Source organism: Alexandromys fortis, unplaced genomic scaffold (genome assembly GCF_014885135.2).
Source record: "Alexandromys fortis isolate MF-2015 unplaced genomic scaffold, M_Fortis_MF-2015_v1.1 scaffold_118, whole genome shotgun sequence".
NCBI classification, from domain to species: domain Eukaryota; kingdom Metazoa; phylum Chordata; class Mammalia; order Rodentia; family Cricetidae; genus Alexandromys; species Alexandromys fortis.
The window spans coordinates 1,820,028-1,844,606 of NW_026068010.1; the positions used below are offsets into that span (position 1 = coordinate 1,820,028).

General features: G+C 46.8%; 1 protein-coding gene across 2 annotated transcripts in view; it reads left to right on the forward strand.

Annotated features, from left to right (window-relative positions):
- Nucleotides 1–518: 518 nt before the first annotated feature.
- Nucleotides 519–24,579, forward strand: part of Mtus2 (microtubule associated scaffold protein 2) — a 368,119-nt gene continuing 344,058 nt past the window's right edge. Inside the window, exon 1 of one of the 2 annotated variants that reach the window (XM_050161972.1) lies at nt 519–666. The gene's annotated coding sequence lies outside the window, so the exon portion shown is untranslated. Of the gene's footprint in view, nt 667–11,344; nt 11,387–24,579 lie in introns of those variants that run through there. The other variant, XM_050161973.1, reaches the window with a different exon arrangement.

Consider the following 24,579-nt stretch of genomic DNA (forward strand, 5'->3'; position numbering starts at 1 on the left):
TTTCCTACTGCACACAATTAGAAGAGGCTCCCCCTTCTGAGCGGAGCACAGCATATCTCACTCATGGGAGTCTGGGCTTTAGGTCGGCGACCTCAGGTTTTCTCTTTTCCCTGGGGTCGGAGGCTGGATGCTCCGGGCCGCTGTGGCCCCATGAGCTGCAGGCCCGAGTCAGGTCGGCAGAGGGCGCTCGGCTCCCCGCCGCGGGGCTCCGGCCGAGAGGAGGCGCCCGGGCTCGTGAGCGTCTCCGGGCGGCCGGGAGGGGGTGCGCGCCTTGGGCCGCTGCAGCCGGGCTGCTGTCACCGCGGGCCGCACCTCGCTGGCGGGTGGGCGGGAGCGGTGTCTTTGTCCGGCGAGGCGTCCTCAGCCCCGGCCATCCTTTCGATCGGAGCCGGGCGGCTTGGGCGGTGCCCAGCGGTGAAGTGCGCGGGCGGAGGGCTGGCTGTGGCCACGGCCCCAGGTACCCCGGTGCCCCAAGCTTGCCACCTGCGCCATCTCTGCCCACGCTCTGTCAAGTTGCAGAAGACCCGGGTGGGTCAGGAGTCTGGACGCGTGGGCGCTGCAAACTCCAGCTGCGAAGGAGCTGCTTGCGGAGGTAGCGCGGCCCGGGATGCTCCCGGAGGCTGCCCTGGCCTCTCTGTACATCCTTCTTGGCTCCTCCAGACCCAGGTGAGCGACTCTTGTCCGCGCGTCCCGATCCGGCTGGAGACAGGTGCAGAGCGGGGCGGAGGCGGCGCCTTTTGCTGGCTTCCCTGGCATCAGAGCGCCCGCTTCCCGCTGCCCACATCCTCTGCTCCGCCGGAGAGAGGCTGCAGCCCACTCGCACCTTCCCGGGATGCCAGGTTGAGCACCGTGTTTCAGAGGCGACAGCGGGTTAGCCGAAGCGAGCTCCCTCCCCCCCCCACACCCCCGGCTCGGGATAATTCGGTCCGTGTCTTCGTCTTAATTTAGCACCGATGTGTTATTTCCTTGGAGCTCTAGAATGGTAAGGCTTGCTACATCCATTTTTTTTTCAACCCCCTTCATTCTGAGCCTATGCAAGGAAAGAACTACAGGCTTGCAAGTGATGTTACTACCGTTCTATTTTAAATACAAACACCCAGAGAAGTACGCTTGGCGGCGTGCCAGAGGCGCGTGCACTCTTTGTTATGTAAGTGCCTAACAAAAATATTTGCTGGTTGGTAAAGTTAAGAGAGGTTACCAGAGACCGTAAGAGCGCAGGAAGTCAGAGCCATGATTTCGGTCTTAGCTCAAAACTTTCCTTCAGGATCAGCATGCGATGGCTTCGATATCATTTAAAGACGACACGAGGAGGTCCTTTAAAAAAAAAATAAGGCAGGATTTCAAGGGTTAAAACACGAACAGGTTTTTTTTTATGAAGTTATAAAAATCAGCGGGACGTCTCTGACTAAGGATTTAAAGAAAAAGACGTGTCCCCCCCCCCAGCCTTTATGGCTTTTAAACTATTAGGTAATTTTATTTTGCTCTTCCGTGGAACTGGCTGATTGTGAGTTGATAGTTACTAAAGATCCCCTCACACAGTTGTTTTTCAGGTAAAAAGATGAAAGTGGGAAGTTTAGGAGACGCGAATGTCTAGGGATTACCACGGATTTACGCCCTTATATTTTGTTCTCACTGGTTTGGGGCGACGGTGTTTGTTATGTTTATGGCTTTCAGATGATTGTCAGGTGGAGCCAGGAGTGAGGCTGTTGGTGCGCATCGCTTCATTTCAGCAGCCTAAGGTGTGGCTCCGAGGGTTCGAGGTACCTCGGGCATGCGGGTAGAATGTGGGGACAGCAACTTGTGTTCGACTGGAGAGAAGCTAATACATTCCAGCCTGTGTCTGTTTTCATCCAAGTAATGTTCTTGCTTGTTTTTCCTGCAAAGAAAAGCTGCTGTGGACCCAGAGGATACCCATGGGAGGCTTAATGGGGTACGGTGCGTTGTGCAGAGGGAGCCCTGAAAGTTCAGTAGTCCCGTGGGGGCGCTCTTTTTGTCTTCACGATAAAAAAAAAATCAGGTTTCACTAAGGATTTTATTCTCCCACTGAATTGACATTTTCTTATACTATATCAGAGTGTGAACTAGTCAACCAAGTGCGAAAAGCCTTTTCGGTATTCTTAAGGACCGAAGAAAACCGGCATCTTTTCTAAGCCCCCATTTCCACACCTGGGGCAGGCTCACCGAGGCTTCATGGGAGCTTATGTAAGGGCTGCCCTGGTGCTTTTCGGTACTCGGTTAAACTCCCTGCTTTGGCCATTACATAATTGGCATGGAACTAGGCTGTCAGAGCTGAAATCGCGGGGGAGGATGTCTAAAAGAAATCTAGGCTTATGTGCGTGTGCTCTCTCACACGCTGGCGTGCATACACACATACACACGGGTTTTTATAATGAATTGCTGCTTCCAAATGAGAGGGAACGGCAGGGATGGTGGTTTGTGAACCGGAGATAAGAACAGTGTGGCTCCGGAGGGCTCCTGGAATAGATAAATGTTCTGTTTAGCATTTTCTGGAGACCCAAAAGCTGGCTAGAAACTCCTGAAACCCTTTACACCTGCTGACAGAGACCCAGAGGCTGGGAAGCTGGTGACTCCTGGGCTTCTGGTCCCCCACCTGGACCTACTTTGAGGGGCCCTGGGAGGAGCATTGGTCATGTATTTCTGTGGTCACACTTAGGTTTGTATGTGTAGTTTTGGGTTATTTTTTTATTTAGTTTTATTTCATGTGCATTGGTGTGAGGGTGTCAGATTTCCTAGAACTAAGTTGCAGACAGGTGTGAGCTGCCATGTGGGTGCTGGGAATTGAACCTGAGTCCTTTGGAAGGGCAGCCAGTACTCTTAACTGCTGAACCACCTCTCCAGTTCTTGGATTCTTTTTAAAATAGGGAGGATTCTCTTGATACCCTCTTATCCCCCAGTTACAGAAACCCAAGTTTCTATGACCCTGGAAACTGTCCCATTTGCTAAGTTATGCTTAAATGTTGCCTTACAAAATAGCCTTTTTAAAAAAAAAATAATTGTTTTATGGGTTTGTTTGCTTGCCTGTATGACTGTGTGGCATCTGCATGCAGTGCCCATGGAGGCCAGAAGAGGGCATCAGATCCCTTGGAACTGGAGTTAAAAATGAGAGCGCTGGGAACAGAACCCAGGTCTTCTCAAAGAGCCACAAGTGCCTCTAACTGTTGAGCTATTCCCAGTCCCTGGAAACCATGTGGAGCTACTGTTACCACATGGGTTCCTGGAGACCAGCACCAGCTCTTGTAGTTTCTCAGGACTTCTTTTTGGAGTTGAGTGCAATCTGGAGAAAATGCAGCAGTGGGGAAAGGGTATGTGCGGAAAGCAGGCAGCAGCTCATCCACATCTCAGAGGCAGGCTGCCAAGGAAGAAGGAAGAAAAAAACCAACCACCGAAAGATACTCATTAAAAAATGTTAACGGGAACAAAGAGCACCGGCTTTGTTGGACCTTCCTGTACAAGATCCTCAGCATCTCTCTCAAGTAGGAATTTTAGATAGTGCACAAACAAACCCAGGCTTGAGAAATAACCCACAAGAAGCAGAGCAGGTTGGGAAGGACCGGATTTCTATTGGCAGTTTTATCAGAAGATAAAAAGCCTTTAAGCAATGCCTGGGAAGGAGTCTCTTGCAAAGAGTTGAGGAGGGTCTCTTTTTGCTGAACCAACTTTTCCTTTCTATTGAAACTTGAATGTCTTCAGATCTTCCCACCAGCACATGCCTATGTACTTTCCTATCATAATCCAAGATCAGTCCCTTGTCATCTATTATACGTCCATTGTTTGTCATCTGTCATCCACAGTTCAACATCCATCATCATTGTCATCACCCACTACAATCACCTGTCACCCATCATCCATAATTCATCATCATCATCATCACCCACCATCAGTCTCCTGTCTTCCATCATCCATAATTCATCATCATCCACCCACCATCAGTCACCTGGCATCTGTCATCTGCAATTCGTCATCATCATCATCACCCATCACCTGTCATTTACAATTAATCATCCATCATCATCATCACCACCCACCATCAGTCTTCTGTCTTCCATAATTCATCATCCGTCATCATCATCACCCACCATCAGTCACCTGGCATCTGTCATCCACAATTCATCATCCATCATCATCACCACCCACCATCAGTCTCCTGTCTTCCATAATTCATAATTCATCCTCCATCATCATCATCATCATCATCATCATCATCACCCATCACCTGTCACCTGGCATCTGTCATCCACAATTCATCATCCATCATCATCATCGCCAGTCACCTGTCATCTGTCATCCATAACTCATCATCCATTATCATCACCACCCACCATCAGTCTCCTGTCTTCCATAATTCATAATTCATCCTCCATCATCATCATCATCACCCATCACCTGTCACCTGTCACCTGTCATCCACAATTCATCATCCATCATCATCATCGCCAGTCACCTGTCATCTGTCATCCATAACTCATCATCCATTATCATCACCACCCACCATCAGTCTCCTGTCTTCCATAATTCATAATTCATCCTCCATCATCATCATCATCACCCATCACCTGTCACCTGTCACCTGTCATCCACAATTCATCATCCATTATCATCACCACCATCAGTCTCCTGTCTTCCATAACTCATAATTCATCCTCCATCATCATCATCATCATCACTCATCACCTGTCATTTACAATTAATCATCCATCATCATCATCACCACCCACCATCAGTCTTCTGTCTTCCATAATTCATCATCCGTCATCATCATCACCCACCATCAGTCACCTGGCATCTGTCATCCACAATTCATCATCTATCATCATCATCGCCAGTCACCTGTCATCCACAATTCATCATCCATCATCATCATCGCCAGTCACCTGTCATCTGTCATCCATAACTCATCATCCATCGTCATCATCACCCATCACCAGTCACCTGTCATCACCCATCACCGTCCATCATCGTCATCATCACCACCCATCACTGGTCACCTGTCATCCATCCATTTATTATCATCATCGTCGTCGTCGTCGTCATCATCATCATATCTACTGTCCTTTATCAAACCCACCAGACTCCCCTTATGACCCCTCTCCTTAACTGTGGCTTGTGTTCTGGTCTGGAAGATCTGCAGTTTCAGAACTTAGGTGATGTTACAAGACTCCTTCCCAAAACAACCTTTTCAGCCGGGCGATGTGGTGCACGCCTTTAATCCCAGCACTTGGGAGGCAGAGGCAGGCGGATCTCTGTGAGTTCGAGACCAGCCTGGTCTACAGAGCTAGTTCCAGGACAGGCTCCAAAGCCACAGAGAAACCCTGTCTCGAAAAAACACAAAAACAAAAAACAAAACAAAACAAAAAAACAACCTTTTCCCCAACAACAGACCCCAGTGGTGTGGATTTTATGATATGTACATTACATGACATTAAAGCTGTTCTGCAAAAACCATTTCCATCACTGAATGTCATAGCTTTTTGTTGCTATAACAAAATACCAGAGTTTGGATACTTACGGGAGTGTCCAACCCATGGCTCTTAGGGGCTGCATGTGGCCAAAGCTACAAACATGGCTCAACATTGTAAACTTATTTAAAACACTGAGACTGTTTTTTTTTTTTTTTTGTAACTTGATTGTGTTGCTCTGAAGCATAAACTTTACAGGGGACATTGTGTCTCAAAAGCAAAAGGTTGAACACTCCTGAAACAAAGAAATTATTTTTTTTTTACCTTTCTTTCTTGTGTGTGTAACAATAATAAAGAAGAAGAGGTTATGAATTTGAGAAGGAGTGAGAAGGGTATAGGAAGAGTTAGAGGGGAGAGGGTGAGGCAGAAATTATATAAATGCAGTACTCACGTATGAAATTCTCAAAAAAGACAAAACATTTCAAAATTTATCTATTTATATAAAACAAAACTTTTAAAAAAGATTTATGTATACAGTGTCCTGCCTACATGCAGAAGAGGGCACCAGACCTGCTTATAGATGGTTGTGAACCTCCATATGGTTGCTGGGAATTGAACTCAGAACCTCTGGAAGAGTAGTCAGTGCTCTTAACTGCTGAGCCATCTCTCCAGCCCGTAAAACAAAACTTTTAAGACATATACACAGATGAGGATGCTTCTACCTATAGAGTAATTCTACCCAACATAAATACAATAATGTGAACCATTTATGCAATGCTTTCTGGTATTTGCCTTGAAGAGTAAAACCAAACAGAATTAGTGACAGTGTAGTTCACTTGTTCATTTAATCTAATATGGTCATAATTTGCTAATTTTACATGGCACACATGCAGAAGTCAGTAGACAACTCTGTGGAGTCAGTTGGGTTCCAAGGATAGAACTTGGGTCGTCAGGCTTGGTGGCAAATTCCTCTGCTGCTGAGCCATCTCTCAGCCCCCAAATCCTGTATTTTATTTTTTTTTACTTTAATTTTTTTTTCAAGCTAGGGTTTCTCTGTGCAGCCCTGGCAGTCCTGGAACTTGATCTGTAGACCAGGCTGACCTGGAACATATAAGCCTGCCTCTGCTTCAAAATCCTGTATTTTATACTAAGAAAGCTGCATGTCAGGTACTCAGCTATGTCTGCATGAATAGCTATTGTTCTGGTGACTTTTATCGTAGACTTTAAGCTTCTAGAAACATACCACCGTATTCCTGAAATTCTGATGTCATCTTTAGCACCGCATTTATTAATCCTAAGACCTTTATTCACATTGGTTCTTTAAAAAGCACCCAACCCGTTGCTGTGGTGAGACATCCCTAATTGGGGACAGGGATGGTGTCCTTGTCCTCATTACTGCACAATCTAATGGAGGCAGCCGTCAGTCCTGAGGATGGGGCTGAGGTGGACAAGAAGGGCTCTGATAGGTGGTGCTTAGAAGATGAGGGGCGGAGCCCTTCAGGAGAAGGCAGGAGGTCATAGGTGATTGGTGATGCTTAGAAGATGAGGGGACGGAGCCCTTCAGGAGAAGGCAGGAGGAGAGGGAGGGGTTTGTGCTGCTAGCCTGTTCTCAGGAGCTTGGTCTACTTGGAGCAGGTGTGTGAGAGGTTTGCCAAAGGAGTGGTGTGGCAGGGCTGGAGCTGGGGACTGAGCTGTGGGAAGCCACCTGCAAGGGAGCTTGGATTCTTTTCCCATTAGCAAGCCATGGAAACCCTTGCAGTGGGGTTTGTGTTCTTGCTTTAGCATGCAGACAAGCCATTGGCTTTACTTATTTCTATTTGGTCTTCTGCAGTATAGGGGTATTGGAACCCCAGGGTTGTTATGAAGATTTCTAGTGGTGATCCCACCTGTGACTCCTGTGACTATAGAGACCGGCTCTCTTGTAGATTCCATACGTGTTGGGGACTGCGGACCACCAGACCCTGAACTTCTTGTAAACAACTTGTTTTCCTCTGCTCTGAGCAGCCTGCAGCTGCTCGAGAGACCCTGATGGCAGAGGAGTGGGTTCTGATGAGGCTGCAGCTGAAAGATCCTGAAAGCTGGGGCGTGGCCAGAGCCCTATATAAGCTGTCCCAGGGCATAATGAAGTGGGCATTCTTGGCATTCTTATCCCAAGGATGTCCCCGTGGCCCCATCTATCTGTCTCTGTCTGTGTCTGTGTGTATGTTTTTAAAAATTATTTATTTATTTATTTATTTATTTATTCATTATGTATACAATATTATGCCTGTGTGTATGTCTGCAGGCCAGAAGAGGGCACCAGACCTCATTACAGATGGTTGTGAGCCACCATGTGGTTGCTGGGAATTGAACTCAGGACCTTTGGAAGATCAGTCAGTGCTCTTAACCTCTGAGCCATCTCTCCAGCCCCTGTGTGTATGTTTTTAAATTTTCAGCCGAGTTCCCGTAGCGCACAGTGTGCGTGTAGAGCGCGGAACAGAACCCGCGTAGTTTTACACATACAATGAGGTCATACTGGTGCTTCAATGTGCCTGCACCCCAGGGGCACCCAGAGAACAAGAATATATGTCCTTGAAGCATGTACTGGCTGGTTTTGTGTGTCAGCTTGACACAAGCTAGAGTCATCGGAGAGGAAAGAGCCTCAGTTGAGGAAATGCCTCCATGAGATTCAGCTGTGAGGCATTTTCTCTATTAGTGATCATGGGGGAGGGCCCAGCCCATGGTGGGTGGGGCCTCCCTTGACTAGTGGTCCTCCTGGGTTCTATATAAGAAAGCAGGCTGAGCAAACCTTAAGGAGCAAGCCAGTAAGCTTCACTCCTCCATGGCCTCTACATCAGCTCCTGCCTCCAGGTTCCTGCCCAGTTTGCGTTCCTGTCCTGACTTCCTTCAGTGCTGCGGATGTCTAAACTGAATAAATCCTTTCCTCCCCAGCTTGTTTTTAGTCATGCAGTCTCTTCCCAGCAATAAAACCCTAACTAAGACAGAACAGAAGAGTCAAGCTTAGGGTTGGCACCTTGGAATTTCTTCAATGTTTTGTTTTAGATGTGTAGATACCTGTTTTTGGTTGTTCACCAAGGTGCAAAGTCCATCTCCTTTTCTGTATGAGGCCCAGGGTGTTACACCAGCTTCTATGTTCTATGTACTGCTCTGGCTACAGTGGTAATTCACAGTGTCCCAGGGTTCCTCTCTATGAGGTTGACCAGTTGCTTCTTAGGCAGCTGATGGTCTTCCACAGAATGCCCTTATTGAGCCTGGGTTCACCCATGCATATATAATCTTCACAGACCAGCCGGGACACCTTAACTTTGTCCATACTTTTACATATATGTTTTCATGTGTGAGCTTATATGTGTGCCAGCGATCAGCCTGGGGTATTATTCCATAGGAGTTGTCCATCTTGCATTTTGAGACAGAGTCTCTTACTGCGACCCAGGACGTGTCAGTTACACTAGGCTGGCTGGCCCTTGAGCCTCGGGCTCCACCTGCCTCCGATTCCCTAGCGTAAGGATCCCAACTACACCCAGCTCTTTATGTGGGTGCTAGGGCTCGAGCTTAGGTCGTATTGCTCTGTGTGTTAAGCTCTTTAACCACTGAGCTGTCTTCTGAATCCCTATTTCTTTAGTAGAAAACAATCACTTTTTGGTCTCCTCTTTGCTGCCAGCGGTTGTAATTCCAAATGGTCAGAGCTTTTTCGTTTTTAGTAGTTCTATGTGGTGGTCAATAACACCACCACCTGCTTTTCTCTGATTATTAGAGCTCCCCTCAACCACTGTTGACACACTTTCAGCATTGCTGTGTCAGTGTAGATGACTAAGTCTCTGTTTTATTTTAAAAAAAGAAAAGAAACTATCTTTTTTTTTTTTTCACTATACATACCAATCCAAGTTTCCACCCCCTCCCCTCCTGGCTTTTTGGGAACCTATTCTTCTTCCTTTTTTGGGGGGGCGGGTTTCGAGACAGGGTTTCTCTGTGGCTTTGGAGCCTGTCCTGGAACTAGCTCTGTAGACCAGGCTGGTCTCGAACTCACAGAGATCCGCCAGCCTCTGCCTCCCGAGTGCTGGGATTAAAGGCTTGCGCCACCATGCCCGGCCTCTTGGGAACCTATTCTTTTTGGATGGATACAACGTCTCTGTTTTGAGGTGAAGCCACTATGGGGACGCTGCAGAGGGCAGAGGGAGTGCCTCTGAATGCCATTTGCACCGTGCATCTCCTTTAACCTGATGCCCTGATAGGATGTGAAGGAAACGATTGGTTCTCCCTGAGCTTGCCGACTTCAACTCTTCATTGAGCTGCAGAGTTCCAGCAGCAATGTTGGCACTGTGTTTTATCTTACATTCTATCCTCAAAGACTCAGCTTAGAAAACAGGGACAGAAAACAGGCGACAGGTACTCAAGAGATCAGTAGGTTTATTTGCCTGGAGCAAGCTCTTCCATGCAAACGGAGTGAAAATAACCCAGATAAAACCGAAGGACCAGTGGTAGGCTGCTGACTTCGTGGGTTTCCTGGTGGGAGGAAAATACTCTCAACCCTTTCCTGCTCCGGCTCAGAAGGAAAGGCGCCTTTGAAGATGTAACTCTTTGGTACCTAGGGACTCACACGGCTGCTTCTCTGTTGGCTTTGCGTTCCAACAGTGCTGCGCCTACTATGAATTATGTTGAGAGTGGCGACGGGGGTTGTGGTGGTTCTTAAGATAGACCGGCTATTAATACATTATCTGACAGGAGTGAATTCTTTTCATTCCATCTGGGCTTGGCTGTGGAGTTGCTGATTTTCCTCAGTGTGGAGGTGGTGTGTGTGGTTCCCACGTGGGCACCTGCTACCGGTTTCCAACCCCTGGCATCCATTCTCAGCCTGGCTCTTCTTCCCCTCTCTTGCCTCCCCCGTGCCTGTCCTTTTGGTCACAGCTTTGCTTGGAGGGAGACCGCCTACATTACCAGGAGGATGCTGGGAAGGCATTGCCACTTACTGTGGATGGAGAGAAAGAAGTGAAAAGCTGCACAGAAAGCTCCAGGTTTGGAGAGAATCCATTTATTATCTTTTGGGCACCACTTGTCATGAGTATACCTGGACCATTGACACCGAGGAGAAAATAGGCAGGTTTTGAGCAATAAATAGTTTTGAATACTAATTGTTTATAAAGTCATTCCTCCAGTCTTGCCCTTTTTTTTTCAGAAAAACTTCAAATTTTCCATTTTTCTCAGGTAAAAATGGTTGAATATTGAATCTTGTGTCGCTCTACTCAAGAATAGCAAGAATTTTGTGATATCTATCCCAGTAGGGTTTGGGAGGAAATTTTGTGTCTTTCCCACTACTCAACAGCGAATCTTCGTGTTGTACAGCTGAGAAAAAGAAAAGCATTTTTTTTATTTTGCTAATTTTTTTTGGAAATAACTTTTTAAAGGGCATAATCGATATCTTCAATGTTGTAGGGTTCATAGTTCCATTGATTCTTACTTTCTCCTGAGGTAAAATAAAAACCGGAAGAGGACGAATTTGGTAGCATTTGAGGCAACAGGAGCCACGAAGTGGACATAGTCACCAAGTATCAGAAGCATCTTTCTCCCACGAAAAGGATGTCAACTTCTTCAAACAGCTCATTTCTGTGGGGCTTTTATGATCATTTTTTTCAGATTGTGAATTACTCAAGGGATGAAGGCAGAGAGAAAATGCAGTCATGTAATCCACAGGGAATTAATCGGGAAATAAGATTAAGTAGCCCCTAGATCCTAGCGTTATCGCGCGCAGGAGCTCAGAGGATGGTGCTCATGGGAAGAGCTGGTGTGTTCCTGTGTAGAACTCAGCACAGACTCCATTTCGACAGGATGCGTTATCACAGAGCTAATGCCTACACTTGCTGACTCTTCCTCCTGTCTTTTCCTCTTTCCACTTTTTCTCAGGTGTCCGCAGCTCGAATGTCTGCTAGACTAGGTTGTCACCAGTGACCTGGAAGCTTGTTTGAGGGATCAAGGTGAGCTCACATACAATCCTCTTTGATTCATTATTCTGTTTGCACTCACCTCTTGAGTTAGTCCTACTTCCTGGCATCTCAGTTGTGCCACCGTGCAGAGGAAAGGAACTCCGTGGATCAAGTCCGATTTGTTAGCAGGTGCGGACAATATAATGCACTTGCAGTACAGAACGGGGTTGCAAACCCACTGCTGACCCATCTGGCGCTCCTCGTGTTCCCAGTGGCAATTGGGAAAGTCACCAAGCCGTGACTTCAGCAAGCCCACCACAGTGGGAGAGACCACCCCCCATCCTATCTTGTCAGAGAAGATCTCACACACTGGATTGGGCCAAGCTGTTACCATTAGCTAGTAGGCTGGCTTCAATAATTTCTACCACACTGGTTTTATTTATTTTATTTTTGTTATATCATTAATTAAATAAGCCACTGGAAACGAGTTCTCACACGAAAGCTTATTTCGTGTTGTCTTTTTACAAGTGTGAAGAATACATTCCAATGGCAATTGAAACTCAAACTCAAGCTTCATGTTTTGCTAATGATTTTGAAGATGGGATGGGCCTCTCTTTCTCCGTGGTAATTAATCATCTGTCTCAACAAAAGGTTATCCTGTTATTGTAGTCACATCGATGGACAGAAATGGGGCAAGAAGCTGCGGCGGTGGGTGGGGCTTGGTAAACTGTGCTTGATAAATGAAGTTACCCAGAGACCCTGGCCTGGGGCCTGGCGCCTGCAGAGCCAGCACTTAGAAGCAGAGGCAGGAGGATTACTGTCAATTGGAGGCCAGCCTGTGCTATATAGTGAGTTTAGGCTGAGTGGCTTGACCGTTGTTTCAAAAAACGGAAACTGATGAATGAAAAAAAACACACCTCAAACACAAGAGAACAAAGCTATATGGGCGGCCGAGTCAGGGCTCCTTAAACAAAGCCCGTCTAACCAAGAGGAGAAGCTATAGTGAGCAACGATGGCCACGGAGATTTTCAGACATTTCAAAAAGGCTTCAGGGAGTCAGAGTGGCTGGCCCATATGGCGTTCCGTGCAAATTAGACAAAAGCATTCCTTCCAGACGACATTTTATTCCCGTCTAATTGGAAAGTTGTTGAGCTGAACCGATTGTTGGAAAAAGACATTTTATTACCATATGCTAGAAAATTATAATGCAAGTAGTCAAATTACCTATCAGGAATGTATCCAAGTTTTAGGGAAGATACAATTTAAAAAATCATTGAGATGTCCATATGAGCAGCAAGTGCTTCCCAAGTGTGGCCTTTCCCACAGTGCTGTCTGAATGCCCTCAGGGCGATTTTGCTTTGTCTGGACCTAATTCCTGGTGGGTGGGGAAGGGAGCTTTCTGTCATAGGAGAAGGAGGAGAGAATTAGGAGTTTGAGGCATAGCTTTTATTGGAAATTTAGGTGGTTTGAAAGGAATTTAACAGACGTATCGAAGCTTCTATAGGTTTGGGGTAGTCGGATCTTTCTGGATGTAAAGTTAGGGAAGAAAATGGAAGCCATTTTAAATGAACTTCCTGGCCAGCTACTGTGGTTCTGGGCTTGGTTGTTAACTTGACCCTCCCAGGAAGGAAGGAACTTTATTTGTGTAGTTGCCGCTATCAGCTTGGTCTGCAAGCCTGTCTCTGGGGAATTTTCTTGATCTCTGACTGATGTAGGAGGTTCCAGCCAACTGTGGGCAGCACCATCCCTAGGCAGGTGGTCTTGGGCTGTGTAAGGAAGGCAGCTGTGGTCTCTGCTTCAGTTCCAGCCATGAGTTCCTGTCTTGCCTTCTCTAGATGATAGGCTGTAAGTAGGAGCTGAAATAGACTTTTTCCTCCTCAGGTTGGTTTTGGTGTTTCCTCACAGCAGCAGAAGGCAAACTAGAAACATGTTGTAAAGCGTGTTTTCAGATAATGTGTTGTAAAGCGTGTTTTCAGATCCCCTCCCACTTTAATCATGTGAGCTTGTTGCACAGATAGGTTACCTGATGGCGGGAGACCCACTTGTTGGTTCCTGGCAGCCCGGCTAGCTCAGCCCCGAAATAATCACACAGAAACTGTTTTAATTAAAACCCTGGTCGTCCCATTAGCTCTGTCTTCTTATTGGCTAACTCTTACATATTAATTTAACCCATTTCTATTAATCTGTATATCACCATGTGGCAGTGGCTTACCAGCAAAGATTCGGCATGGCTGACTCTGGCGGCTCCATGGTGTCTCTGACTCTGCCTTCTTCCTCTCAGAACCCAGTTCTATCTTCTCTGCCTACCTAAGTTCTGCCCTATCAACAGGCCAAGGCAGTTTCTTTATTCATTAACCAAGAAAAGCAACACACGGACAGAAGGACCAGTTGCCAGCTGTGTGGTACTTAAACTTTCAAAGACCCTTTAAGTCTGTATTATCTTTAACACCAGGGAGTTGATTTCAGGTTGTTGAGTATGTTCATAATGACCAGCCTTTCCTTACTTGCAAGTTTTCATAATTAATCTTCTGATGAAACTGAAAGTTAATATCTCAGTGTTGATGTGTGCTTGGTAGATATTGCTAGACAGACACAGGGGAAGGGGCATAGTACTTTGGGGACAGATATGGAGTAGAAGGTAGGAGCATATGATTAGTGATTGAAAAGTTGAGAGAGGCTGGGGAGGTGGCTCAGTCAGGTATGAGGACCTGCGGTAGGATCCCTAGCACCAACATAAAAAAACTGGGTACATGTCTCTAATGCCAGCACTGGGGGTAGGAGGAGACAGGAGGACTTTTGGGCCTCTCTGGCCAGCCAGTCTAGCTGAGTTGGCAAGCTCCAGGTTCAGCAAGAGACCCTGTCTCAGAAATTAAGGTGGAGAGTGATAGAGGACACACAGTTGCTCTCTGGCCTCTATGTGCATATGCTCACATCTGTACACATCTGCACACACACAACTTGTGTGTGCGCACACGCAAGTCGCTGAATCAAAGAACATCAGATCACACATGCAAAATACATGGCCACAGATGTGTAGCTTTGCTTCCTTGGGGTCTGGAAACCCCAGCGCTCTCCAGGATGGGGACTCGAAAGCAGTTTTCTCAGTGACACATTGCTCATTGAGAATAAGCATGAACAGGCTGGACAGTAGCCATCATTCCTGAGAATGTCCATGTCCTGGCTGTCTTGGCCTGGTGTAGGACTTGGTACTGCTACTGCAGAAGCAGAGGAAGGCAATTAGGAGAATCAGTGAGATGTTTAGGTGAAGTTCTGCTATTTATGTCTATAATCGCTTTGCCCTCTCAACACACATATAATCAACATTTTGAAGAAAAGATTCATTTTTTTATGAGAGAGAGAGAGAGAGCACTGAAGGAAAGTAGAACCAGAAAGGTTCTACACACACACACACACACACACACACACACACACACACACACCGCCCCCGGAAATTGCTTTTCAGCTTATCCTGGAGTTAGTGTGTTTGGTTTTCCCTTTGTCTTTAACCATGGAGAGGAGGGGAATGAAGATATTTTTGGAGCTGATGTTTGGCACCTGTGATGTTGAACTAATAATTTTTGTGTTTCATTTTTCCTCACCTTCCAGCGGGGAGGGTGATCATTTGCTTGTAGAAAACACCAAGGGAAATGTTGGCAAGCAGAAGCTTAATGAATGTTAAAATGAAACAGAGTGATAGCTCTTCTGATGACGATCTGATGGTCTTAGCACGGCGCAGTCCTAGTAATGGGGCTGGTTCGTTTTAAGAGGCTATCAAGTTTGAGGAGGATGGAGCAAAGATAAGTATCTCTGGCAGGAACTGAGATTTAACCAGGATGGATAGCTTCCTAAGAAAGGGTAATGAGTGGGCTGTTCTGTGGTGGGCACCGTTAGGCTTCTAGAATCAGTCCTCTGCGTGGTATATGCATCAAAAGAACCAGATGCCAGTCACGTGGTAAGGACCTCCATGGGAAGGGAAGCTGCTCAGAAGGACCTTACACCAAGTCACGTGGTCAGGACCTCTCCGGGAAGGGGGCTGCTTTGCTCAGTTCTGCGCAGGACCTAGAGCCCATCTCATGTTAATGTTTCTCAGACACCCAAAGGTGGTGTGTCCTGAGTGGAGAGAGGGGAGCTGGCACTGCAGCCAGGTACCACTCGCTTGCCTAAATCTACGGACCTTGGATGATGGGCTCCTCTCTGCTAGGTTTGTCTTAGTTAGGGTTTCTGTTGCTGTGATACAACACCATGACCAAAAGCGACTTGGGGAGGAAGGGTTTATTCCATTTATACTTAACACAAGGCAGTCCATCACTGAAGGAATCAGGACAGGAATTCAAACAGGGCTGGAACCTGGAGGCAGGAGCTAAGGCAGAGGGCACAGTTACTGGCTGCTTACTGCCTTGCTTCCCCTAGTTTACTAGCCTACTTTCTTATCTTGATAATTCTGTCACTAGCAGATGACAGGTGACCAAGGCCAGGGGCATCCTGGAAATAAGTACGACCGGAGGCAACTGTCTGCCACCCTGCTTCCTGGTGTGCTGGGAGACTGTTAAATGTTGCTTTGTCTTTTTTTTTTTTCCTTTTTGATTCTCCACTCTGATTCTGAAATACCTGGATGCCAAATGTGACCAAAATAGCTTCATATCTGGAGCATGAGGAACACAATCAGTGTATGTAAGTCTGATGTTCTGCTTTAAAACAACCCTCAGAAGGACAGTGAGATGCTTAGTGGATCAAAGTGTTTGTTTGATACCAAGCCCAGTGACCCGCGTTTGTTCCTTGGGACCCACATGGGAGAAGGAGAGAACCGACTCCCACATATTGTCTACTGACTTTCGCATGCAAGCCTGTGCCTACACAGGCCCAATAAACAAATATAATTAAAAGAAATAAAATGACTCTCAGGAATAAGTTAGATGGACCAGATTTTTAGAAAGCCTTCCCTGGGAGGGCAAGAGCAATCATTTTCCAATACATTTATTCCTTAGGCTGAAAATGCAGAAAAAAAACACCAAATACATTTGAATATTGAAATGGACCTGGGATATTAGGAAATGGCTGTTGGGGGTCAATTCTGTTAAAATGGTAGCAATCACATAAGCCTCTTTGTTGTCCTTTGTTAGAGGGGGCTTCCAGCACCACTCTCTGTGTCCTGCTACATTTGCCTCTGTATGAAAGATTAATTCGGTGGTCCATTTGATGTGAAGCCAGATTTTACTAACTAGGTCACCAGGGCACACATGGGGTGGGGTCCTGCTGGCACTGTGCTGCCTCTGGTAATTAATTGGGTAAGCATCCTGGTAGGAAGACAAAATGAATCCTCTTCAGGAGCAGGTCGCAGGCAGCTGTGTGGTATCTGAGCAGGGTGCCCATTAGGGAAGAAGGGTTACAGTAGGAGCCTCGGAAAAGTCCCCGGTGATGCTCATGGTGCCGAAGGGGTCGGCCATGCGTGAAACCATCCCAGAAACTACAGAGGAACTGAAGATGGATGGATTGTTGTCAGATGTTCTGATAAGGTTTCTGCTTCCACTCACACATTTTGGACACAATGTGGATCTTTTTCCTTCTCCAACCAAGAGTCTGAGTTGACACCAATCACTTGGCTGTGATTTCCTGGGGCAGAATCTTTGGGATTACACACAGGGAGATTCATTTCTAGCTGTGCTTCTGAAGGGCTAGCTTGGTTCAGTACAACAGCTGGAAAATGAACCAAAGGGCCCTTTGAAGACACAACTTAAGATCAGCTCCTGCCCAGTGAAGGACCCCCGCCCCCCACCCAAGACAGGGTTTCCTGCCTGGCTGTCCTAGAATTCTCTCTGTAGACCAGGCTGGCTTCGAACTCCAAAGGTCCACCTGCTGCTGCCTCCCAAGTGCTGGGGTTAAAGGCGTGTGCCATCATGCCCCTCGAGATTTTGTTTTTATTTTTCCATTTAGATAATAGTCATTGTACTTAAAATCTGGGCAGGAGTGCTGCTGGTCTGCTCCCAGCCATTTTCCTGGCTCATCAGACAGTGGCGGCCTGACCTGTGTTGGGTGCTTCCTGAGTGTTTGTCGATGGTACGAAGCACCTGAGCGTTTGGCTGCTCTGGAGCAGAGTGCCGGGTGGAGTCGCTATGGGAGGGGATGGGAAGGTGTGCAGTCTCCCTCCTCGCTCAGCGGTACACAGAAGAACTGAGAGGCGAAGGCAGAGACATTTGTGGACCGGCAGGCACAGACACCATTCTTCCTGGCTTATCACTTCCTTCACGTGAGGGGCGTTTGTAGTAGAAGTCCTGGATATCGTTCCTTCTTTCCTCTGTTTTTCTTTTTTTTTTTTAAGACTTATTTATTATGTATGCAGTGCTGCCTGCACACCAGAAGAGGGCACCCGCTTTCATGATAGATGGTTGTGAGCAGCCATGTGGGTGCTGGGAATGGAATGTGGGTCCTCTGCAGGAAGCGCTGGTGCGCCTCCCTGCCCAGTCACCTCTCCAACACCCATGTTCTTGTTCAGTCCAGGATCCGCCTTTGGAATGGAGCCACCACATTCAGGATGGGTCTTCCCTGGTCAGTGAGCCAAATCTAGACACCCCCTCACAGATATGTCCAGAGATTTATCTCCTAGGAAATTCTAGATCCTAGACTTGATCATCAGTGTTAATTACAGCAGTAACTGTGAGCTAAAGGAGCGGCAGAGCTGGGGTGTGGGAGTGAGGTTGGGTGTTTTCTCTAGCGACTTAGTTTAGATTCTGCTGTGTGGTTTTTTCCCCTTGTAACAACTTTGTTGTTATTTATTAATCCGCAAGTTAAATTGTTTTGATCACTGCTTAGTGTGTTTCTGAGAACTTTGCTAATATATCCAGGATCCGGCAGACTCTGTTACATAAACCACCATTCATATGCACTTGTGGGAATACACAAAACCCACCGTTGCCATGCTCCTGGAAACGGTAGCATTTTCTTTTTCCAGAGACTCTTCTCATACTTCACAGTTACACAGTTGCTGCTGCCAAGGTGTCTTGAGAGTCGTCTCTAAGACTCAAAGCAAACGTTAGGTTAGCAAAAAAGTAAGGCACCTGCTCTCCGAAGGGGGACGCGAGAAAGTGCTGGAGTCGAATCTGGCATCAGCTTCTTTGGAAAGCTGATCGCGCAGAAACGCTGTAGACGATCCTGCAAGCCCTCTCGGGCTTCAGCCACAGAGGACTATTCTGTGAAACAGCTGTGCCAAAAAGCAGACTCGACACAAACCTATAATAGGAGAAGCAGGCCTGACAGAATCCTCAGAGGAAATGCAGGCTCAGCTGGCTGATAGCAGGACCCACGCCCAGCCACTACCTGATGCTACAGAGCAAGCGCAGACAACCCTGTGCCCTGCTAGGGCGGGGTGGGGGTGCGGAGAGCCCGTCTGATGGGGAGAGCCACTCCCACGGACCCATATCTGCTCGTCTGATGGGGAGAGCCGCTCGCACGTGCATTCTAACCTTTCTCCGTGTCCCTGCATGAACCATCTGCTGTAGCTAGACTATTCTATGCATGCACCATGGTTCCTCTTGCTGTTTGCTCATCCCCTTCTGTCCAGAGCTGGTTTTGTATCTCTCATTCCTTCCTCTGACTGGACTTTCCTTTGTCAGGTTGCGGCTCTACCCGTGTTTTGTCGTTTGTGACACTCTCCCTAGAAATCCTTTACAATGCGGGTCCTCCCCCTTTTCTCTGCTCTGGTTTGTTGTTGGGGCGTTCGGCGGAGAGGGGAGGCTTACAGGAGCAGACATTAGTACCTCGAGGAGTGGGTAGAGAAAAAGAATTCCAGGAGAAACTGTTCTTTGGAAACCTGGCGGGATGGGGAGTAGGCACCGGTCTGTAGCCATGTGGCAGGGCACTTGCCTAAACAACAGCGGAGGGACCAACACACCTTTGGTGTTTTTTGAGTAGGCAGTGGGGATTGGAGAGTCCTCCACCTTCTTTCCAGCAGCTGCCCCTTGCGCGGATGCTTGCCAAGCCTCCAGGGGACTGTGCACAGTCCTCGACCCTAGGGTGAGAGCGAGGGTTCTGACACAGGGCCGGAGGCCTAAAGAGGCTCTTTAGCGTGCGTGCTGTTGTTAGGCTTAGTTTTAATTGTCAACTCCAAGTCGTGCAGAGTCGCCGGGAAAGGGAGTCTTAAACTAAGAACTGCTTAGATCCGGTTGGCCTTGTGGGCTTGCCTGTGAGGGATTTGGGTAACTGGGTTAACTGAGGTGGAAAGAGCCACCCTGAAAGTGAGTATTCCGATTTCCCAGGCTGGGCTCCTCAGTGAGGGGTGGGGGTGGGGAGGTGAGTTGGGTACCATTCATTTCCTCCCCAGCGCCCCGCGCCCCCGCTCTTGACTCTGGCTGTGGTTGTGATCAACTCTTTCAAATTCCCGCTGCCTTGGCTTCCCCGCAGCAGTGGAATTGAGAGATAAAAGAAGCTGTTTCTCCCCTGAGTTGCCTTGTGTTAGGCACTTTATCAGAGGAAGAGAAATGAAGCTGGATGTCCATAAACTTCGCATGGAGACGCAGACGCAGATGAGAATGAAGCACAGTGTGATGTGAGACCCTGTCAGTGAGGTCTGCTCTGCCCTCCGCTCCATTCAGTGTTTGGAGGCAGGGAGAACCAAGCCAGGCTGTTTTTCCAAGGTCCAAGGACAGCATAGAAAGCGCGGCTGGCTCTTGTGTGGCGAGCTCATGGCTGGTCTGAGAAGGCAACACTGGGCCAGCCATTCTTTTGGCCTCCCCAGGGACCCTGTCTCCAGGTTCGACTTTATAATGTTGTTTGGCATTTCCAGTGGCAATGGGTTTTGATCAAGCTCTGTTTGCAGCAACAGTATTAAAAACATAAATTGCCCAGAGATTGTTTTTAACATCAAAATGAGAAACATGGAAAGGACAAGGGACTTAGAAAAATGAAGCTTGATTTTGCTGCAGAGAACTTTTACTCTTGGCGTGGTCTCGCTTGATGTCTCTATTCCATCTTGGAGACAAGACTTTAGACAGTTGATTCATTTCCTAGGAAAATCTCTGACAGATACAGTAAAATTCTGGAACCCCATGCCGAGTGTTGAATTTTTGTCACTGCACCCATCCTTATCACGAAGATTTGTTTGCTGTTTCTGAGATCATTTGGCCGCCTGTCTACCCTGGGTTCATATTTTTAGATGACAATTACCTTGTTTTGTGTGTGTAAGAAGCTGAGTGTATCTCCCTGTTGCCAGAGAGGAGGGGATTACCATTATTAGATGGGACAATCCTTTATTTGCAAGCTAAAAATACATTCTTGGAGAGGTGGAAGTTTCTTCTTGTCTGAAGCTTGTTTGTTCCCCAAGGGCCATGAGGTGTCCTGGAGAGCTGTTTCTATGCTATTTTTTTTTCTTCTGTGTGCTAGTATTAAGGCTTTTTTCTTGGGTTGGGACAGGCAGTAGAGAAAGGCGATGAAAACATCACTGGAGTGGATGGACCTATGCAGAATAAAAAACCTGTTAGTTATTTGTGCAATCTCAACATAGGGCTAATGATTCTGAATTACGTTTTTAAATGCCATTTCGTGAACATCTTTACTTGGCCATTGAACTTATAGAGATCTTCCTGCCTCTGCCTCCCGAGTGCTGGGATTAAAGTGCTGGGGAGAAAGATGTTCCCAGTGTTGGGGAAAAGCACAGATAAAAGACAGGGAAACTGATCATTTTAAAATGAGTATCTTTAAAAACTTGTTTCTATTTTATATGTATGAATGTTTTGCCTGTTTGTATACCCTGTGCATGTAGTACTCGAGGAGGCCAGAAGAGGGCGTCAGATCCCTTCGAATTAGAGTTACAAATAGTTGTGAACTGCCATGTGGGTGCTGGGAATCAAACTCCAGTCCTCTGGAAGATCAGTCAGTTCCCTTACCCTCTGAGCCAGCTCTCTAACCCCTAAAATGAGTAGTATCTTACAAAATCTTTATGAGCTGCCTTCTGCAGATTGCTCCATTGCCAAGTGAGCACATTATACATTCACACATACCGAATATCATCTGAGTGAATGGAGGCTGACCATGTACCAAACTCCCAGATTGACCAGGAAATCTGTAGTAATAATGAGGTCCAGACAAAGTCACCTGGGTAGAATGTACACTCAGCCTGCTCTGTCTTGAAGCTCATAGCTGACTGCGCTGGGCATCTCTAAGGATGTGGCCCTCTGCAGAATGGCTAGAGGTGCAGAGACGCTCTTGGAAGCCCAGGCAATACGGGTGATCAGCACAAAGGGCAGTTGTCCTCCCCTTCCGGCACGGGCAGCATGATGCTGATGTTTGCAGCTGTGTGCATCTGCTGTTTGCTTCGGAGCTCTGCCACTCGTCTGGGGAAATCTCTTTGAGAAATCTTTTTACCGAATACTAAAATGCACTTTTATTGCTACCCAGTTGCTGTGGTTTTAGATATGGCTTGCGTGTGTTTCGCAAGGATTTATATGTTGAAATTTAATCTCGGTTGTGAAAACTTAATCTGGGGTGTTGAGGGGCAGGGCGTGTGAGAGGTGGTGAGGATTAAATACGGTCTTTATGTGGAGTCCTCATAGTTGAATTTTGGGGACTTTATTAAGAAGTAGGAGAGGGAGACCAGGGGTTGCTGGTTTCTTGTCCAGGTGAAGCTCTGTACTGTCTAGGAACTAGAAGGCTGTTGCCAACCCCTTAATCTCAGGAACTGTAAGTTTAATAATAAACCCTTCTTTATGAGATTATCCAGCCTCACACATTTTATTATAGCAACATAAAGTAGGCTAACATGGGAGTTAAACCAGAAAGCACCTGAGTAAGGACTTTGTTCCCCAAAAAATAGCATTGAGTACGTGTCTCGTCTTGTTGCTGGGATTTTAAAGCTACAGTTACAGCCGACTGACTCTTGATTTGTGTTAAGTTGAATTAGAGGAATGGAACTTAAAATACACCCATCTCTAAACCTTAAACATGCCCTACTACTAAAAGTTAATCATTAAGAAATGACTACGTAGCCGGGCGGTGGTGGCACACGCCTTTAATCCCAGCCCTAAGGAGGCAGAGGCAGGCCGAGTTCTGTGAGTTCGAGCCCAGCCTGGTCTACAAAGTGAGTTCCAGGACAGGCTCCAAAGCTACAGAGAAACCCTGTCTCGAAAAAACTAAAAACTGATGAAAAAGAAAAAAAGAAAAGAAAGAACGAAGAGGTACCTTACTACATGCTGAAATAGTTCAAATCCCTTAATTCTCACTGTGGACTAGTCAGTACTGGGTAAAATATGTTTGTGGGAAAAGCTGAAATTCATGAAAATAGCATCTTTACTTGGCCATTGAACACAGCTGAGAGGAGGCAGAGCTGAATGAAACTGGGTTTATCGTTTTTAGCTCTAGAATGAAAGTTTGTTTATTTAATTAATTATTTTTGTATTTTCGTTTTCAAGACAGGGTTTTCTCTGTGTAGTCCTGGCTGTCCTGGAACTTGATTTGTAGACCAGGCTGGCCTCGATCTCAGAGAGATCCACCTGCCTCTGCCTCCTTCGTGCTGGGATCAAAGGTGTGCACCACCACTTGACCAGAGTGCAGATTCTTAATTCAGCACAGCATTTAAATCTTGGAGCCCCCAAGCAGAGTAGACACTGACCTTAAGGGCAATGCTGATGTTGCTCCAGGGATTAGGTGAGGTGCCTGGCTTGCTTGAGGACCTTGGCATGAGTGTATTTGGCTAGCTTAACTTTAATTCACAGTAGCAAGTTAACACAGTTCCAAAGGGACATTCTGGGTATAGAATTTTGTAGAAACCCCGCTAAGGGATGTGCAAGCTGAGGAAAGCTGGGAAGACGGTTTCTTAAGAAGTTCTGCTTCTTAAGTGTAGGATGCCAGCTGTCTGAGTCATTCATTTTTTATTTTTATTTTTTTTTAAGTCCGAGAGTTTAAAGTCATGTAGTCCAGGAGTACGAAAAGAGAAATAGCAGAAGGTAGTGGAATATTGTTATTCAACACTATTGGTGACATAACTAGTGTCACCAGCTTCTTGAAATCGAGAAAATATGAAGTGTGTGATGGTTTGAACAAGAAATGTCCCCGTAGTCTTGAACATTTGAACATGCAGCCCGTGTGGGTTGGTGCTGTCTGGAGAGTTTTAGGAGGTGTGGCTTTGCTGGAGGAAGTATGCTGGGGTGGGGGGCAGGGGTGGACTTGTAGTTTGCTCTCCGACTCACGCTGCTGGCGTTTAAGGTGCAAGCTCCCAGGTTCGCGTCCCTCCCACCCTGCCTGCTTCCTGCTGCCACGCCCCCTGCCACTCTGGACTCTTATCCCTTCCTTAACAGAAAGGCAAAATAAACTCCTCCCTAAGTCGCTTTGGCCTTTGTGCTTCATCCCAGCCATGAAAAAAAAGCTGATCAGGAGGGTGAGGCCTGATGGGATAGCCCCCACTTCCGTGATACTAGAAAGGGAGAGACAACAGAAAGACAGCCAGCAAGACTGAATCCTAGGAAAGCCAGAAGAAAAAAGGATTCCAAGCTGATGTGCCCTGGAGGTCGGATGCCTTCCAGGTGCTGTAAGGAATCTAAGAATTTTACTCTATAAAAGCAAACCCCTCTACCTCTCTTGCTTTCCCAAAGTTCACCAAGCATATTGAATATATGTATATATATATACACACATATATATATACATATATATTTCCACTCTAAGAACTGTTTTCATGTTTCCTCAAATTCAGGAGGCAGCTTCTTTCCATTTGATATTGCCTATGGAGGTAGTCCACTCTTCCGTGTTTATCCATATTCCTCCTACTGCCCCACGTTCTTTGACCTTCCTCAACTGAAGCAGGCTGTTTGCACCACAAATCTGTCAATACTGTATCAGTCTAGAGTGCGCGCCTTTAATCCCAGTGCTCCGGAGGCAGAGACAGGCGAATCTCTGTGACTTCGAGGTCAGCCTGGTCTAAAAGAGCTAGTTCCAGGACAGACACCAAAGCTACACAGAGAGACTCTGTCTTGAAAAACAAAACAGAGTAAAACAAAACAAAAATCAGCAAGTGTGGGACACCCCATGTCCCGCTCTCCTGCTCCTGGGGTTTGTCCTTCCAGTGTACGGTGGGAAAGAGAGCCCTCTGCACACACGCTCTTGCTAGTGGGCTTATTTCTAAGGGTGGAAAGCCATGAGGGTTTTGAAAGCTCCGGGACTGGATATGTCCTTTGGGCGAATTCCCTAGACATTAAAAGTGATGCTTTTGAAGATAATCGTAACATAGAAAAACACCCTAATGGAACACAGTAACTGAAAAA